Source organism: Callorhinus ursinus, unplaced genomic scaffold, assembly GCF_003265705.2.
Source record: "Callorhinus ursinus isolate GAN/ISIS: 27379988/994484 unplaced genomic scaffold, GSC_fseal_2.0 scaffold41, whole genome shotgun sequence".
NCBI classification, from domain to species: domain Eukaryota; kingdom Metazoa; phylum Chordata; class Mammalia; order Carnivora; family Otariidae; genus Callorhinus; species Callorhinus ursinus.
In genome coordinates this window covers 2,628,895-2,643,831 of record NW_027397103.1, presented here as the reverse complement: position 1 = coordinate 2,643,831, position 14,937 = coordinate 2,628,895, and positions in this window count along the sequence as shown.

The following is a 14,937-nucleotide window of genomic DNA, read 5'->3' as shown; positions in this document are numbered from 1 at the left end:
ATATATTGAAGAGGTGTTGTCTGAGTTGTATGTGGAGTACTATCCTGGTTGGGAGCGCATGTTCTTAAACCCAAAGACCCTTACCACCACTCCATACTAAGCCATTACCATTCATTTAAACCTTCATATTGGGTATCAGTCTGAGACCAGGTTTCAATAAAGTAGTAGAGAATTGAAAATAATATTATTCACACTTACATAATATGTGATGTTCCAGGCACTGTTCTAAGTTCTTTATGTATGTTAACTATTTAACTCTCACAACAGCCTGAAAAGGTGGCACTATCATCATGCCATTTTGCAGATGAGGAAAGGTTAATTAAGTCATTTGCCCAAAGTCATATCAATAGTAATTAGTAGGATCAGGATTTGAATCGAAGTAGGCTGATGCCAGAGTTTCTGCCCTTTTTTCCCTCGTTAAATTACTTCTGAAAATAAGAAGCAGTTGGTAAGGTTAGTCGTTAAATTATTTTCTGTTGTATAATTTGCTGAAACCAGACCTGTTAGTGGGGTTTTCTTACATTCTATTTTGTCAGTCACTAAGTTCCCTTAATGATAGCATATGAGTATCATTTCCCAAAGGTCAGAATAGAAATAAACCAAACAATGGTAATTCTCACATTCATTTGTAATCTGAGCTATCCCTCTTTTACTAAAGTGCTTTAAACACCACCCTTAAAACAAAGAGTCCAGCAAAGCTTGGAAGATTGAGTTTTCTAAGCAGTGTAGCTGGATACCTTGAAAACTTTTACCTGCTATGTTCAGTGCCCTCCTCCCAAACTGGAAAACAGGACCTCCAGTGTATCTCAATACACCAAAACCAGCCATAGAGTATGCTGCCGAAGTTTTTCTGTAGAGGCAAGTCGTCGTCTTCTTCTTCTTCTTCTTCTTCTTGTTCTTCTTCTTCTTCTTCTTCTTCTTCTTCTTCTTCTTCTTCTTCTTCTTCTTCTTCTTACTGAGACTGCTTTATATCCAAAAATAAAGACTAGATCAGGAATTCTCAACCTTAGCACTATTGAGATTTGGGCAAGATAATTTTTGGTTATGGGGAGCTGCTATCTGTACATCATAGAATGTCTAGCAGCAGCCTGTCCTCCTACCCACTAGAAACCAATAGCCTCACCCCAGTGGTGACAGTCAAAAATGTCTCCAGACATTGCCATTATCCCCTGGGAAGGCAAAATCACCTTCGATCAAGAACCACCAGTATAGATCAATGACAGTTTACAATTCAAAAATGCCCACCACCATCTGTTTGTGGGAGCATACGTTAGCACAAACCCTTTGAAGAGTGATTTCGGAAGTAGGCTTTGGAAAGCAATCATTAAAATATTCAAAATATTTCCATTTGGAAGGAAAGGGAAAGGATTTACTATTTATAGCCGTGAAAATGTAATAGATTCACGAGGAGTAATAGTTTGACAATGTATGAGACTTTATTTTCCCTGAGTGATAGACACAGATCCAGTGGCTGCTAGTTCCCCACGATCCCGGAGGCCCCTGGATCATTGATCTGAGGTGTAGGTGTCTGGCTTAACTGACTTAGTGTACACATTATTCCCTGGACTGCAGTGGTCAGTCCAAGGGCGAGCCAATCAGAATACTTCCCTGGGGTTCTTCTAGGGGACATGGTGGGGGAAGAGAGTGTCTTACCTCTCTGGTCACAAGGATATAAAGATGAGAGCCCAGCATCTAATAGCCATGTACCACCCTCACCTAGTAAAGAAATTGTCCTGAGAAAATGAAGTCCGCATGCCGAGAGCAGCATGGGTGAGAGGCATGGAGGATCCTTGAGATATTCAAGTGTCAAGTTCTGCCCATCCCTGTAGCCAACTCCAACCAGGACATTCCCATAGTTTTATTATGTAAGCCAAAGTATTCAAGCTAATTCATGTTGGATTTTTGTTTCTTGCAATTCTTAGGTTTTGACTAATACCCAGTAGTAAAGATGTCAAGAGAATTCACATAACGACCAAGAGCAATGATAAAATTCTGACTTGTAAATGTCCTGAGGAAAGAATCTCTGTGCAAACTGGGGTGTTGGGGGGTGGGAGGGTGCAAATTCACCTATAGTCCTATTTTGTAAATCTTGTGGTGGCTCTTGAAAATTCTCAGCCCATATGGCTACCTCTCTCCACTACAGATAGTCTCCGCAACGGCTCCCATTCATTCAAAGGTTTTCTACTCCCCAGGGCTTTTGCATTCATTACCTCATTCGCCTTCCACCCTAATTCAATCAGACAGGGAAGGAGAGTCTACCATCCCTGTTTCCAGGTGAGAAAAATGGGGATGCTATGTGGCTAAATGACTCTTTTATGTAATGCAGGGATTTGGAACGAGATCAGCAGTTCTCAAATTCAATCAGTCATGAACTATGTCGTGAGTGATTTGATGCTAATGGTTAAAGTACTGAAGCTTGAGAATGATTCAACTTTTTTTAAATAATACATTATCTCTATAACAACCTAATTCTTGCTGGCATTCAATATGCTCTCCTAAGTGGGAGGAAAAGGAGCGCAGTTACAGCTGGTATATCGGGAATTCCCATGGGGATGTTGGGCATGTGGATGCCCGACCCTGTGCATCGTAATAGAAAAAAGGTTAAGAGTCAATGGATTAGCCAAGCTCAGAGGTTGCTTCCAGAGACAAAATTTGATGATTCACCCTAAATGAGCAATGAATTGATGGCATTCAAGATCAAAACTAACCACTCTCCCCGTCCGTGTATCTTATTAAGGATCACTCACTTCAAACAGGGGTAGGACAATCATCAAATACGTCATCCAAGCCCAGATACTTTTTTTTTTAAAGATTTTATTTATTTATTCATGAGAGACAGAGGAGGAGAGAGAGAGAGGGAGAGAGAGAGAGAGAGAGAGAGAGAAGCAGAGGGAGAAGCAGGCTCCCAAGGAGCAGGGAGCCCGATGCGGGACTCGATCCCAGGACCCTGGGATCATGACCTGAGCCGAAGGCAGACGCTTAACCCAGATACTTTTAAGAGGAAAAGGCTATCAATAAAATGGAACATCAGGGCAAGAGATGAAACAGCAATTGTGTTGAGAAAACCAAAATTTGAGTCACCTTAAGTATATGTAGCTCAAGAAAAGTAAATCTATATAACCGGAAACCATCAGACCTGCCCCCTAGGAAGATCCCTCTAAAGGTGAGTTGGATATGTCTTGGTTCCCTTCCCCCAGAAGCAGACCCCGAGAAGAGGATTTAGGTGCAAGTACGTAGTTTATTGGGGTGGAAGCGATATCTCTAAGAGCGGGGAAGTGAAACAAGAGAAGAAAGGCAGCCAATAAGAGCATGTTGTCAAGCCAGATATGGCTGTGGCAACTGCAACATGCTCCCTTGTGGTTGTCCCAGAGATGTGCCGCCCAAATCCCCTTCAGGGAAAGACTTGCTGTCCAGCTGCAGGGAATGTAGTCAGCAGATGGCCCCCAGCTGTCAGCTCCTTCGGGGTCTGCCTCAGGGGCAGAGAGCTGCCTCACTCAAGATTATGCCCTTCCCAGAACAGCCTGTACCTGCTAACCAAGCAGGACGAGGCTACAAAGGCTGGCCATTTCCACCTGAGGCAGGACAGTTCAGTGCGCAATCCTCACTCCAGAGCTTCCCTCTGGCTTGGCCAAGCCTTTGTCAAGCCTGTATTGCAACTAGACTTTTCCTCTCCTTTCAGAGGGGATGACCCCAAATAAGCATTTTCTATCCCAAATTCCATATAAGTATCTGCTTGCCGAGAACCTATCCCTAAAACCATCCCTCTAGGGAAACTCAGTGTATTGATCATATTTTTTTCTCTTTTCTGTATCTTATGACGTTTTGACATTTCTGGGGATTTGGGGAGAGACTGCCACTACAGGGCTAGCTAATTCCTAGGACTGGTGCTTGGCCTGCCTGGAGAGTGCACAGTCACGTACAGACGACATGATTCAGCGCCCTGCCCCCACGTGCCTGCTCATAGAATTTTCACACACCAAGCCATTATGTCCCCTGTCCTGAATCAACCCAGAACCAGGTACCAGAGCCCACTGGAATGATTCAAACTAGCCAACCCTAAACTGTTCCTCCTGCCTCACCTTTCCTATAAAACCAGGAAAGCTCTGACTTAGGCTCTCCCCTCACCCCTGCTTCTGCCTCCTGACCAAAACCTGATGCCTCTTCTGTGGCCCTGTGTGGCATGACATGGCCTCCTTCTTTGGGGAAGGAGAGTCAGAAAAAAGCATTCAATGGCACTGACCTCTCCGTGTCATCATTCAATCACTGAGTGTCTGTAGCAGCTTTATTCATAATTGCCCAAAACTGAAGCGACCAAATTGTCCTTCAAAAGGTGGACAAACAAGTTGAAAGAAGTCAACCTGAAATGGCTAACTATGGCATGATTCTACTACGTGCATGACATTCCGGAAAAGACAAAGCTATAGAAAAAAATAAAAAGTGTTACAATAGAAAGAGATAGCAAGAGAGCAGTGCTTGCCCCAGTTTTGTGACAGGAGGGAGAGAGGAAGAAGTGAAGCATGGACAATCTTTAGGGCAGTGAAATTATTCCATCTGGTTCTATAATGGTGGAAATACGGCATTACATGTTTGTCAAAACCCATACAACCACAGAGCGCCGAGAATGAACTCTAATGTAAACCTAGGGACTTCAGGGGTGCCTGGGTGGCTCAGTTGGTGAAGTGTTTGCCTTCGGCTCAGGGTTCTGGGATTATTGCTCAGCGGGGAGTCTGCTTCTCCCTCTCCCTCTGCCTCTCCCCCCTCACTCATGCGCGCTCTCTCTCTTACTCTCTCAAATAAATAAATAAAAAATCTTAAAAAAAAAAAACAACTAGGACCTCAGTGAAAAATGTATCAATATTGGTTCATCAATTGTAACAAATGTGTCACATTCACGTATGACCTTACTAAGAAGACAAACAGAACAGAGAGAAGGAGCCTATGTCAACTCTGTACTATCTGCTCAATGTTCTGTAAACAGAAAACGGTGCCAAGGACAAAACAAAACAAAATTTCAAAGTATGTGAAAGAGGGAAGATGGAAAACAAAATAGAATAGTGGAGGGAATGTTCCAGAACCCAGGTGTCCCTGGGCTCAGACAGGACAGAGGAAAATTAAAGCTTTTCCAAAAAGTAACTGAAGTAACCCATAAGACACCACTCCACACCCATGGAATGGCTATACTTCAAACAGCCACAAGAATAAATAAACAAATGAAATCAACAGGCACACAAAATGACAAGTGTTAGCGAGGATATGGAGAAACAGAACCCCTTATTCACTGCTGGTGGGAATGTAAAATGGTGCAGCCACTTTGGGAAACAGTTAGGCAGTTCCTCAAAGAGTTGAATATAAGTCACCATAGGACCCCACAATCCCACTCCTAGGTATGTACCCAGAACAACTGAAAGCAGGGACTGAACAGACACTTGTATGCCACTGTCCATTGCAACATTACTCGTAATAGTCAAAAAATCAAAACAACCCAAGTGTCTGTTGAGGGGTGAAAGGATGAACAAAATGTGGTAATATCTATTTGCCAACGGAATATTCATTGGCCATAAAAAAGAAAGTAAAGATACTTGTTACAGCATGGAGGAACCTTGAAATCATCATGGTAAGTGAAAGAAGCCAGACATGAAAGGTGTGGTATGGTATGGTATGGTATGGTTCCATGTATATGAAATATCCAGAAGAGGCAAATGCATCGGAGACAGAAAGTAGATTAGTGGTTTCCAGGAGCTGGGAAGAGGGAAGTGAGTGCTAATGGGTACAGGGTTTCTTTTTGGAGAAATGGAACTGTTCTGGAATTGGATAGGATTGATGGTTACATAACATAGTGATTATACTAAAACCATGGATTATTCACTTTCAAGGGATGAATCTTATATTATGTAAATTATGTCTTAATTAAAAAACCCATAAATAACAGAAGTGCCAAACCATGTCTCTCCTCCTTTGCTAAGATCTACGTGAAAATGAGGCTTCCTAGAATAACCTACTTGTGGATAATTGAATGGCAAGAATTTCTCTTTCAAAGACTAGACTTTTTATTTTAAGATTTCTTTATTTATTTTAGAGAGAGAGCACGCCAGTCGGGGGAAGAGCAGAGGGTGAGAAACCTCCAGCAGGTTCCCCGTTGAGCTGGGAAGAGCCCGATGACCCAGGTCTCGATCCCAGGACCCTGAGATCATGACCTGAGCTGAAATCAAGAGTCAGATGCTTAACCGACTGAGGCACCCAGGTGCCCCTCAAAGGCTAGACTTTCTAGTTTCTAGTTAGTGCTTTATTTTAAATAAAACTACTGCACTTGCCTCTTAAGGGAAAAAATATTACAGCCCCAAACTCCAGATACCTACATGCCTGTGACCCACCACTTAAAACAATTTCCTTCTGATTCATGGAATGTAAAGCAATCACTCAATTTCTAGCATCTGAGAATCCTAGGGAGCCCAGTCCCAACACTGCTGGTAATTCTTTTCTCAATAGGGGTGTTATTGAGAACAGTTTGCCAGGACACCTACGAGCGAAGATTAGGTTCATAAACAGGCTGTATTTGAATTACCATTGGGTGTTTTTAGATGCACATAACCTGCTGGGTATACATTTTAAAACACCATCTCGAGATCTATCTTTAGCTCCTACTTTCAAGTTTGTGCTCATGAAAATAAGTACATCCACATGATAGTAATTTCAAGGGCAGCCTTGACCTGATGAAACACACAATTCCAGTATGTTGGTAGATTTCTAATGGGTGGTGTGTGGGAAGCCTTACTGTATACAGGTCCTATAAATCTCATTATTTCATTTCACAAGTATTTACTGGGCACCTACTGTGTGGCAAGCACTGTTCTAATCACTGGATTCAAGAAAAGAAGAGGCTAGAGAGTCCTATGCCTCTGTACCTGCATCTGGTCACAGAGCTGGTTTATAAACAGCCTGTGTATCTTGGTTCTGTGTGCCATTCTGCAGAACAATAATGAAATGCTTTCACTGTTAAGCACAAGTAAGAAAGGCTCTGTTCCAAGAAGTTCAAAGAAGAGGGGAAAGGGTCAATAAATAAAGGAGAAAATGTTAGACCTCGGTAGCATTTATTTATTTATTTACAATAAATAAATTCTACTGTGTTCCAGAAAAGATTTAAGGCAGTTTACAAGGATACATAAAACATAACCAGATTGCATAATAATAAAAAGGAAGGAATGGGGCCAGAAATTAAAGTAACATAGAGACCAACATGATAAATTCCTCTATGCTCACAACCACTACTCCCGTAGATGCTGCAGGGGCCCCTCCCAGAGGCCCTCAACACTCATCTCTATACACCAAAGCATACTCATTGCTATACCTGTGGCTCTCTGAATAAGGGCTCTGTTCTGGCTTCTGGGATAGCCCAGAAATTGCAGAGCGTTCATGTTCCTAGAAACAGCCCCACACACTGATGGGTGGAAGCTGGTAGATGAATACCTCAGCTTTCTCTCCCTCCACTGAGATAACATGAGACACGTTCTCCACAGTCTCCTTCTTTGGGGAAGAAGAGTCAGAAAAAAGCATTCAATGGCACTGACCTCTCCGTGTCATCATTCAATCACTGAGTGTCTGTAGCGGCTTTATTCATAATTGCCCAAAACTGAAGCGACCAAATTGTCCTTCAAAAGGACAGGGGCGCCTAGCTCCAATCCAGACTCCAACCAAATATTAAGTGGGCTCCACATCCAATGTGGGACTCAAATTCATGACCCTGAAATCAAGAGTCACACGCTCTGCTGACTGAACCAGCCAGGTGCCCTTTTTAAAAAAATTTTAAACCTTGTTTTGAGCCAAATTGGTTGGGCTGACTGTCTTTTTGATGAGTTATCTCCTGGGAGGTCCCTCAGTCCCTTGTGCAAACAGGATGCGTGTAAAATGTACAAGGTCTCTTGGTATATGAGATTATTACCTAAAATACTGTTGAATACTGGAGGATGTCTACCAAAATCAATCAGTTCTTAGTTCTTCTTCTAGCATTAAAGAACAGAGCTATTCATTGAAGCTACTCTTGGATCATCTGTATGAAAAATGCATCTGGTTACTCTTGTGCTCTAAAACCATCAATGGCTCCCCATTACCCTTAAAGTAAAATTTAAATTTCTTAATACGGCCAATGCCATCTGCTATCTCTTGCCCTTTTGCTCACCACATCCTAACCATATGGTTTTCCTTTCCTGTTCCTCAAACACATCAAACTCTTTCCAACCTCGAGGTCTCTGCTTCTGTTGTACCCTCTTCTGCCTGAAGTGTTCTTTCCATGGCTCTTCTGTATGGTTTTTTTCTTCAAATGTCACCTTCTCGGAGAGATTGCCCAGCTACCTTATGTAAAATAGAAGAATCCCCCTCAACTTCCCATCATTTGATAAAATTACTTTTTATCAAATCTATATATTTTTTTTCATAGAACTTATCAGAATCTATGATTCTCTTATTCATTTGTTTTCTGTCATGTAAGTTCCATGAGGGCAGGGACTTTGGTATTTTTGCACTGAAATTCCCAGCATCTACCATAGTGCATAGCAGACAATATCCAGCCAATATGCTGTTGGTGAATGAATGTGTGTAAGAAAGTGCTTATCTTTCGGTTCTCAAGAGCAGAAAGGCATATACTTTTGGTTTATCCAAAACTGATAGTATATCTTTGACGTATAGGTTAAAAAGTCCAGAGGCCAGTACATGTCACTTATTTTCCCTCATTTAATACATTTTAGGGCGCCTGGGTGGCTCAGTTGGTTAAGCGACTGCCTTCGGCTCAGGTAACGATCCTGGAGTCCCGGGATCGAGTCCCGCATCAGGCTCCCTGCTCAGCGGGGAGTCTGCTTCTCTCTCTGACCCTCCCCCCTCTCATGTACTCTCTCTATCTCATTCTCTCTCTCAAATAAATAAATAAAATATTAAAAAAGATAAAAATAAAATAAAACATTTTAATGATTGGGGCGCCTGGGTGGCTCAGTTGGTCAAGCAACTGACTTTGGCTCAGGTCATGATCCCAGGGTCCCGGGATCGAGCCCCACATCAGCCGCATCAGGCTCCCCGCTCAGTGGGAAAACTGCTTCTCCCTCTCCCTCTGCCCTTCCACTCTGCTCATACTCTCTCTATCACGTGCATGCCCTCTCTCTCCCTCAAATAAATAAATAAAATCTTAAAAAAAACATTTTAATGATTGTATTATAAGACCTCTCCTAGTGTTTCTGTCTCTGAGCATCAGTAGCTAGCAGGAGAGGAGAAAAGCTTTGTCAAATTCTTACCACTTAATTCATAGACAATTTTCAATCCAGGCTAAAGTCTAAGGAAAGGTCAATAAAATTGGCAAACATATTATTCCTAATCAGTCTATGCCACACGGTAGCAAAAAACTCTACAAGTTCATGGTAGGTGCTCAAAATAATTTTTTTGAATTAGTGTCTAGCTTGAGTTAGATCTTTGACCAGACCAGTCCCATCCAATAGAAATTTAATGTGAGTCACATGCATAATTTTAAATTTTCTAGTAGCTACAATGTAAAAAGGAAAAATAAAACAGTTGAAATTAATTTTAATAGTACATTTCATTAAACCCAATATATCCAAAATATTATTGTTTCAACATGTAATCAATATTTTTTAAAAGAGATATTTTATATTTTATTTCATACTAAGGTTTTGAAATCTGGAGAAAGTGTAATTTTATACTCGCAGACATTTCCATTGGGATGATAAATATTTTGGGGGCGAGGGGAATGATAAATTTGAATTGGAAATAATTGCTCTACATTTAAAAATTTATAGTGGAAAAAGTAGACTCAGGTGCCCAAGTAGTTCCAAACATACCTAAAATTTTTCCAATAGCAGAACTGAGTATCAGTTTTTAAATTTAACATGACAACTAATTACACTATGCTAAGTAAAAGAAGTCAGACACAGAAGGTCACAGATTGTATGATTCTATTTAGACAACATTGTGAATGTGCTAAACACCATGGAATTGCTCATTTTAAAATAGTTAATTTTGGGCGCCTGGGTGGCTCAGTTGGTTAAGCGACTGCCTTCGGCTCAGGTCATGATCCTGGAGTCCCAGGATCAAGTCCCGCATTGGGCTCCCTGCTCAGCGGGGAGTCTGCTTCTCCCTCTGACCCTCCCCCCTCTCATGCTCTCTCTCTATCTCTCATTCTCTCTCTCAAATAAATAAAATCTTTAAAAAAATTTAAAAAAATAGTTAATTTTGGGGTACCTGGCTGGCTCAGTCTGTGGAGCTTGCAACTCTTGACCTTGGGGTTGTAAGTTTGAGCCCCAGGTTAGGGTGTCGAGATTACTTAAAAATAAAATCTTTAAAAAATAAATACAGGGGTACCTGGGTGGCTCAGTTGGTTAAGTGTCTGCCTTCAGCTCAGGTCATGATCCCAGGGTCCTGGGATCAAGCCCCACATCGGGCCCCTGGCTCAGCGGGGAGCCTCCTTCTCCCTCTGCCTCTGCCTCTCTCACTGCTCATGCTCTCTCTCTCTCTCTCTGTATCTCTGTGTCTCAAATGAATAAATAAAATCTTAATAAATAAATAAATAAATAAATAAATAAATAAATAAATAAATACAGGGGCACCTGGGTGGCCCAGTCAAGCGTCTGCCTTCATCCCGTGGTCCTGGGATCAAGTCCCGGATCGGGCTGCCTGTTCAGCGGAGAGTCTCCTTGTCCCTTTCCCTCTGCCCCTCATCCTGCTCTCATGAGCACTCTCTCTCTCTCTCTCTGCTCTGTCTCTCTCAAATAAATAAATAAAATCTTTAAAAATAATAAATAAAAAGTAAATACATAAAATGGTTAATTTTATGTGAATGTCACCATCATTAAAAAATTGAAATTAATAGAATTCAAGTAAAATTACAACTTGAGTTCTTCCATCACTCGGCCTCAATCCAAGTGCTTCACAGCACCAGACTATGACATTGTATAACCCAGGACCAGTTAATTCCTTCCTATGCAGAGGCTGTGGCTTTTTTAAACATTTATTTCTGTTTTTCCAGGACCTGGCTTCCCAGCACTCACTGAAAGCTTTCAAGGTGAAGTGTCCCAGTTTATTTAAGCACCACCTGGCAGCCAGTGAAGTGTCACGTTTCTATTTCACGAGAGGCAGCCATGAATCTGATTGCTACTGTTCCACATGATTAGCACGTTTTGGGTGACAGATTGTTAGGTTCACCACACTTTTGAGCATGTTGTGATTCTTTCATCGCTTTTCTGAAGGGCGTGAGGCATCCAGAAGTTGGCAGTATGTGCTTCAAGAACTGCCTTACAAAGGTTTTCCAGTTGTCCTTCCCTCCAGGGAGACAGAGAGGCGCAGACGAGGAATGAGCGCACAGAGAGCAGGCATGCACTGCTAGGAACACGTATTACAAGAGTGGTTTAAATGATGAGGAGCGTACACCTTAAGACACCCCAAGGATGATTCATAGGACTCAGAAGGATCTGATGAACTCACCTAGTCCATCCCAGATGAGTAAGAGCAACTTGCCCGTTTCTTTCAATTCTCCAGAGATAAAGATCCACAACGACTCTTGTTTGCACATTGCACCAAACTGTACCTCTTGGGTATCAAGAAGTGTTTTTCTCAGTCTTCCTTATCAAAACCTCTCTTATTAGTTTATCCTTAAACCTCTTAGCTAAGTCTGATATCATCCCATGATGACTGTCCCCTGAATGTCAGGATATTTTACCTGGAAATAACCTCGTTAGCATTTTCTTACTTTTTTTTTTAAAGAGATTGAGAGAGAAAGAGTGGCGGGTGGGTCGGATGCAGAAGGAGAGAGAGAATCTTAAGCAGGCTCCATGCCCAGCGGCAGAGGCTGACGTGGGGTTGGATCCCCCCACCCTGAGATCATGACCTAAGCTGAAACCAAGAGTCAGTTAACCAACTGAGCCACCCACGCTCCCCTAGCATTTTCTCACATTTGATGCTTTTCTCACTTTTGATGTTTCTGCAACCCAATATGATTATTCAGTTTATAGATTGCCTGGACTATTTTTTTTCCCTCTCTTTCTTGCTGCCCATTGCCTTTTTTATTGTCTTCCTCATCAGTTTGGAGAGAAGAGTAAATAAAATTTCCACCTGCTCATTTTTTTTTTTTGGCCAGTCCAATAGTGGAAATGTGTTCAAATTTTATCTAATATTGAAGTGATAGCCATCACCATAAATCTATATCTCTCTTATTTATTCATAACACAAGCCTTGGGTAGTTTCTTTAGAAACTAAATAATATATAAACCATGGTGGCACATTCAATCCTGTTGCTGACAAAAAATGATGGCTTTTATAGATGACTCTGAAGAAATGACAAATATTCCCCAAAGACTTGCTGTGATTTATACCTCTTTCAAGGTTAAACTTGGCTGTATGCGATGTTTTGTTTGTAAGGTTTTGATCCCAAGTAACAGAAATGTCCTATGGCTAGCATAAACCAAACAAGAAAAAAGGGCAAGGCAGCAGAGGAAGTCAATGAAGGGATGCTAGAGGTATTTTGTAACATCAAAGGCAAAATTAAATAACTAAAATTTAGAGGAGGAAGAAACCAGGGTCCGTTTTGTGAATTCAGTAGCAGCTTGTAAATTTTTCTTTCTGGAACACTGCCATTAACATCACTTTGTTCCAGGTCTTCTCCGACTTCGTTCCTTTCTATTTCCAATTCCAGATTCCTAGGAGAGAGCTCAGTGTGGGGTCACATGAGCTCCAGCCATGGCCACGGAAGCAGAGTCCTGCAATGTCCTGTGTAAGGGGGAGGGTCCCAGGAAAGAGGAACCCAATTTCATCCAGTAGCATTCCTCACATTGTTTGGAGACCTTTAAGAGACTTGGTATAAGATAGGTGTGAAACTAATGTGTAAGTGGGGTGATGTTTGATATGCCCAAATAAGAACACACACCAGGCAAATTGTATTTTCCAAAGATGACACCTTGCTTTTCACAAGTGAGACCCATCTTGGACTTCTGACTTAAAGAACTGTAAGAAAATTAATTTGTGTTGTTCCAAGCCACAAAGTTTGTGGTGATTTGTTACAGTAGCAATAGGCAACTAACACAGAGTCTCTACTGCTGTGGCTAGTGGGAGGGCCATCCTCCATTTATCATCTCTCTCCTCCACTACCCATCCAGATTTCCTTCACCTACAGCTAGCATTTTGGTTGGTCTGGGTGATTTGCCTGGTGGGGTCCCCAGACATTCATCCCCAAAGGATGTGAATACTTTAGGTGCCCTTGACAGGTTGCCATTACTGTAACTGCCCATGAACGGTCATCCCAAGCATGGAAGTAGCAAATGATGCACTAGTGAATCATCTGGGTTCCAGACATTCTCTGTCCTGCCCCCATTAAGTAGCAGCACCCCTTCTCTGCCTGTTGGTTCAATGACAGGAAGAGCCCAAAGTGACTACGTAGAGTCACAATGTGCAAAGCAATGGGGCCCACACTGTGTCCCCTGGCCTAAGTACTCCTCAAGAAATTAGAAACTCGTACTCTACAGAGCCCAAGTTTATGGGGAATGAGAAGCACAGAATCCGCAAGTGGATCACTGGGTATGATTGTGAGGAAGGCTTCTTCTTGAACTCTAGCCCTCAGATACTAGCTATAGAGACAAAGTACCTCACCCCTTATATATCACTTGTTGGTTCAGAGTGTAAACCACATCTTTCGAGAGAGCACCCAGCCCTGCAAGGTAAAGTAACCAGGCCTTCAACAGGTGTTTTAAAATGTAGGCTTTATTATTATTCAGGTATAAGGAGGCCAACAGATCAGGAGATGGTTGCCATTGAAAATAGAGTTTGTGACTTACGGTGCCCGAGAGGAGGGTGCATGCCATGCCAAGCAGGGCCACACAGGGAGCAATAGGTCAGTCAGGAGGTATGGAGAGCCACAGGGTGGGGCCGGGAGGGAAGGTGGACAAGAGCCTTTATTATGGTTTCCATAGGAAGGAACATAGGAGGCAGGGTAAGTAGGTTTAAGATTGGCTAATTTGGATAATTTCAATAGGCTCTGAGGTGTAGGGGCTGTGTCTAGGTGTGTAGTACCTGGACCTGAAGTAAGGCAGGTCAACAGTGGCTCAGAGTATAAGAGCCCAATAGAGGGGCGCCTGGGTGGCTCAGTCGTTAAGCGTCTGCCTTCAGCTCAGGTCATGATCCCAGGGTCCTGGGATAGAGCCCTGCATTGGGCTCCCTGCTCAGTGGGGAGCCTGCTTCTCCCTCTCCCGCTCCCCCTGCTTGTGTTCCCTCTCTCTCTCGCTGTGTCTCTCTGTGTCAAATAAATAAAATCTTAAAAAAAAAAAAAAGAGCCCAGTAGAGAAGGTGGGGGGGCATATGGGCTCTGGATTCGTTGGTTTACAAATGAAACACATGCTCACAGGCAACTCACCTACTGTCTCTAAGAATTGACTAGCCCTGGGAGGGGCAGTCTTTCCAGGGCAAGCAAGGCCCCAGAGGTCAAAACATCAGAAACACAGAGTTACTACAATAGGCCATTCCATCATTCTATCAGACCAGCCGTTTCTGGGAGATGGGGTACTTGGTGAGAGCGGTGAAGTCCATGGTCATATGCCCATTACCATCTTCCTTTGCTGTAAAATGGGTCCCCTGATAGATTACACAGGATATTATGCCCATGCCATCTGAGGCCATAACATGTAGAGGCTCTTAGAAAGGAGGGAAACCCATATCAGGAGTACATAATAACTTAAAAGGGTGAATTTCTTTTTCTTTTTTTTTTTTAAAGATTTTATTTATTTATTTGAGAGACAGAGAGAATGAGAGAGAAAGCACATGAGATGGGGGGAGGGTCAGAGGGAGAAGCAGACTCCCTGCTCAGCAGGGAGCCCGATGCGGGACTCGATCCAGGGACTCCAGGATCATGACCTGAGCCAAAGGCAGTCGCTTAACCAACTGAGCCACCCAGGTGCCCAA